General features: G+C 28.2%; 1 pseudogene; it reads right to left on the reverse strand.

Moving 5' to 3' along the window:
- Positions 1–992: 992 nt before the first annotated feature.
- On the reverse strand, positions 993–5,260 carry LOC150030070 (tryptophan N-monooxygenase CYP79A68-like; annotated as a pseudogene).
- Between the last annotated feature and the right edge of the window lie 302 nt (positions 5,261–5,562).

The following is a 5,562-nucleotide window of genomic DNA, read 5'->3' on the forward strand; positions in this document are numbered from 1 at the left end:
AACAGATTAATTAAAAACAATAGATATACTGGCAAGAATTTGAAGAAGAAAATAGGGATCACGCTTTGCGTTTATTAAAATGGTAAAATCAAAATAAAAAAAAAAAGAATAAAAAAAGAATGTTACAAAATTGGCAATTAAAAAATATAAAAACGTAAAAAGAATCAACACATAGATATACATTGTTCATTAACCATGTGTTAACCATGTCCACGGAACAAAAGGAGAACAATATTTTTATAGAGAATGTTTTGTGGATACACAAATAGCGCCTCTAAAGTCAGAGAGTTTAGAGAGGTCACTACTCTAAACCCTAGGATCATAATCGTAAATAAATACAAATAAGTAAATATGTTAGATACAAATTTTGAATAGGTTTCGCGGACATTGCCCTCAAAACCCCACCAAGGCATGCTGCTCGCTGACCGTAAACACCTAGACCCTAGCTCGCTAACCGGTCAACAAAACTCCCGTACTTGGTTGTTTGAAGGCCCAACAAATAAATTTAAGGCATGTCTATTTTGCCATCTGTTATATGTTAAAATTTTCTTATTACAAATTTACCAAATTTAATATTTTTAGTAAATTTGAAAACATAAAACAAGGAAGATTAAATATTAAATAAATTCCAATTAAGGAGATATTTTGAATATATTTTCAAGTGTTTAATCAAGTCATTTTTGAAGAAATTTGAGTGTTTAGCAACCACGTTTGAAAAAAGATTTTCAAGTGTCAGTTTTTATCAAAAGTGTTTAGTTAAAAAATATTTTTTTAAAAAACATTTTTTTTCTTAAGTGAATCCAAAGAGATTCTAAACTATTGATTGGTGAATTGCTTAAACATCTAATTTCCATTCACGAATATTTGAGAGTCATATATTGAAATACATGGCATAACAAATATAGTTTTGATTTTGCAATAAACGAGAGTACATAGAAGGCATACACATACAAAGCATACCTTTTTGTTTTGTGGACATGGTTTTATTTAGCTTATGCTTCATGATCAATAAGTTGTTGGATACATGATATGAGATAGGCGTGGCTTTGCATGTAGATGCAATGGTTTTGAAAGATGGAGTTCAGTCTCTGAGAAGTCTATCTTTGTGATATGTGGCAATAAACTCCATGAAAATCTTTGTAGAAGTCTAGCAAATAGCATCATGGTAATGTTAGGGCCAAGTGAGCTACCAATACAATCTCTTCTTCCTTTAGTAAAGGTGATGAATCGAAGATTGGGTTCTGAAATTTCAAATTCAGTTGCTCCATCTTTTAGATGTCGTTCTGAATCAAATCTCATTGGATCCTCCCAAATCTTTGGGTTCCGGCCGAGGCCGAAACGACATAGCAAAATTTGGTTACCTTTTGGGATGAAGTAGCCACCCACAACAATGTCAGAGTTGGAAACATGAGGAACATTGAAGGATGAAAATGGATGAAGTCGAAAAAGATTTTCTTATACAAGCTATCAGATTCTTGAACCAACCTATCTCTTCCAACTACTTTTTCCAATTCTTCAACAACTTTTTGGAGAATTTTTGGTTGATTGAGTAACTCTACCATTGCCCACTCTACTGCATTTGAAGGATTATCTATGGTTGTAATGTTATATGATGGAAAAAATGCAATTTCACTAACATAAAGAAGTTCTTTGACTTTGATTCTACTTGTTATATATATTAGATAACCAAGATGGGACCTTTTTTATTTTTTATTTTTGAAAATTATGGTTACTTCCTCTTTATTTGATTTACATTTTTGTTAAGTATAATGGTTGAATTCTTAATCAAATTTAAAAAATGAAAACAAGTTTTTAAAAGCTTTCAAATTTTAGCTAGGCTTTTTAAATCATTAGTAAAAAGTAAATAATTAAAGAAAAAATTTGGAGGTAAAAGTAGTGTATATAGATTTAATTTTTAAAAAGAAAAAACCAAACTCAAATAGTGACCAAACAGAGCTAAGTTAATAATAAATGTATCTATTTAGAAGTTCCAAACTTAAATTGTGAATTAATTCATATTGATTATTTAGCCATATTGTTCAAATAAAAAAAAGGAAGAAAAAGAACGACTAATTTTATTATTATTTACATCAAGAAGAAAAAGAAGGAAATAAATATTTATTAATATGACTAGTTAGCAATAAAACATTATTGATTTTACTAAGTTTTAAAAAAGGTGAAAATGTTTGTTAAATTAAAACAACCACAAACATTATGACCTTGAATAGAGAACATTAGTTAACGAATTATAGAGACAATTATGTAACATAATGAGAAACCAAAGTTTCTAAGCAAAAATTGGGCTTATGTTGTTTTACTCATATCCATGAAACAAAGTCTCCCTAAGGAAGGGATTGGGATGCAGATTTAGAATTTTAAGCATAGAAATGCTATCAGAAAAACATTTATCTAGAGTGTAGGTTTAGGAAGTTCGAGAATGAAATACAGATTCATAAATATTGAATTTGTGATATATATATATATCGTATTTAATAAGTACTTAGATTTTAATTTAGCTTAAATTTTTCATCTTAATTAATTATTTTAATTATTTTAATATAGTTAAATTTTGACTCAAGAGGCATGCTATCTTGGCATGACCTCTATCCCAAGAGGTAGGAGGTTTAATCCCCCATCCCACAATTATTGTACTAAAAAAATAAATAGTTTAGTTTAATTATTTTGATATAATTAATTTTTAAATAAAATAAAATAAAATAAATAATTGAAATTGTATTCCATACATTTTTTTTAATTTTACATTGACCAACTTATACATGTATAACAATAATGAATCATGAAAAATGAAAAAGATATTGAATTTGTATATAACGAAGAATAAATTGAATATTATATATATATATATATATATATATATTTATTTATTTATTAGTATTTTTAATATGTCTAATCTAAAATTTAATATTATTTATTTTACGAAATTTAATTTAGTAGTTGGTAATTCAAATTAAACTCAATTTCAATGAGCACTTTTCCATTTTTTAAAGAATATTAGTTTGTTTAATTTTAAAATTGAGATTGCACTAAAATTATAATTTTATTTAATTTATTTTTTTCTATAGTTTGATAGTTCAATTTTACAAAGCTTCAATTGAAGTTTCATAGATTTTGTTACTACCTTATGCTAAATGATTTTTTTTTTTTTTAAAGAAAACTAGTATTTTAATATTAAAATCAATTACTAAAAATATATACGTACATATATTTTTTTATCAAATGTTATTTTAATTCCTGTAGTTGGATAGGAAAAAATCTTAAAGTTTGAGCTTTAATTTTTAGGGGCCTTTTTAAAAATAGAAAAATATTTAAAAATATTTACACTTTATTGTAAAAAGTTTAAAAAGTAAAAGTACTTTTGAAACTCTTGCTATAAAGTGTAAATATTTTTGAATTTTTTCTGTTGATAAGAATTTCCCTAATTATTTTTATTTGGTAATTTAATTTTCAATAACGAACATTATAATTCATTATTTTGAGGAAATGTTATAAATCTTCGAACTAGTTAGATTGACCGAAAAAAAATTGTAATTAAATTAAATGAAGCAAAATCATTATTTTCATGCTATCTTGTACAAAAGCACACTAATAACAAAACGAAGGATAATTTTTAAGTCCAACATAAAATTATTTAATGTTAGTAACACTTTTATCTTAAATTAAAAAGGAAACAAAAAGAGAATTAAAAAAATAATATAATAACTATAATAATATATAAAAAAATCCTAAGAAAAAATTAAAAGAGAGAGAAAGTATACTTTAAAAAAATTATTGTTGTAGTTTAAAAAAATAATAACCCACAAGCTTAAATCTGATCCTAAACAAAGGCTAGCTTTAAGATATCTAACTCATCCTAAACCCAAATTTAAATTTTATTTCAAAACCAATTGGTTATAAGAGAAATAATCTATACCTGTATTTTATATAGATTGTGAGACCTCTTCATCTTTCTAACGAGAGATCCTCAACATGTACTCAAAGAGACATTATCTTGAAGAGGACATCATTCTTGAGTTGGATTTCAAATTTATATCCAATACTCGTTTGCATTTCATGGTCTTTGATACCATATTAGATAAACATATATGGTTCCATCTCAAAAGTAATTGACAATAATGAAAGGACGATAGTCTATCAAATATGTTACAAACATTGTAAAGTTTCTTCATATTTTCAATGTGAAATCCTCTACAATAGATGAAAAAAGGGTTATACCTACCGTAATTTGAGCATTAATCTCTTCGATTGACAACATCGATGTACCATTCTCATTTTTTTAGTGAGATAAGGATATCAAGAATGTTCTCCACCTCGTTTCTCCTCCCATCTCTCCATTCTTGAACTCTTTCCTCTATTATTAGTTCATCATGGTTTCTTATGACTTTCAAGGCCCCTTTTACTATCTTCCGGTGTCCATCCAAATCAAATAGCTTCAAACAAGGCATAAACTCCGATACAGAAAATGCATAAGTATGCGTTAGAATCGTAAGCAATGCTTGATTATGGTATTCTTCTTCAAAAGATGGCCCCCCATCTTCCCTTCCTTTTCCATAATATCTTCTATTGAATATCATTCTTCTAATAATGTTGCTGCAATAATGTTGTGTAATGCTTCTTATATTGATCGCTTCACAGCTTCTAGTGAGGCTAAAGACGTAGCATAGAAGAGTATCAGCTTTCTTTAATCTTTGTCCAAGAATTCGATGGAGGGTCGATGGATTGAAAACATGAGAAGCAAGGTTCTTTCTCATCTTCTTCCATTGATCCCCTATCGGCAAAACAACTGTACCGAGGAATCCATAACTCAACATCTGGGCAGTGATGGAAATTATCGGTCGTGATGCGAAGACGGAATCGTATGTCTTTAAAAATTCAAGAGCCAACTCGGGAGAAGCAACAGGGATTATATGAGTATTTGATCCGAGACGGATGCATGCAATTTCATTATTGAATTGCTTCATTACTTCATGAATCCATTGGTGTGTTGGTGAGTTTTTTTTCCTCAATAACATTGCTGGAAGGCAGCCAAGGAGTGGCCATGGCTTTGGGCCTGGTGGCAGCCTCAAGGCTAAGGGCTTTCTTTTGTGGTAATAGTGATAAATCCTAATAACATAAATAATAAAGGAAGATATGAATAAAATGAAGGAAATGAAGGTTTTGGCTATGGCTGCCTTTGCAAAGTTCTGATATGCCAATTCACTACTGAATAAGAAAGCTTTCATGGCTGTTTACACAATCTTTCTTTGTGTTTGCCTACAATGTTAATGTGAACACTTTATAAAAGAGCTTTATCTATTAATACATGTATGGAAAGCATGTCCACAAACTGAAAAAGGTAAAGATATATGGTTCTCGGGCTTTCTAATTTTATTTATTTATTATATTTTTTTTTAAAGATAGAAAATGACGTGAGTATAATAAATCTATGAACCCTAAGATATGTCTAATACGTATTTAAACTTTCAATCTAGTGTTTGATAAGTCATTGAATTTAGTATCTTAAAAAAAGGTCTTTCATCTATTCGAGAGTTCATAAAATTTAGA

This window comes from Benincasa hispida, unplaced genomic scaffold (assembly GCF_027475165.1).
Source record: "Benincasa hispida cultivar pf3 unplaced genomic scaffold, pf3_genome.v1.1 HicScf629, whole genome shotgun sequence".
NCBI classification, from domain to species: Eukaryota; Viridiplantae; Streptophyta; class Magnoliopsida; order Cucurbitales; family Cucurbitaceae; genus Benincasa; species Benincasa hispida.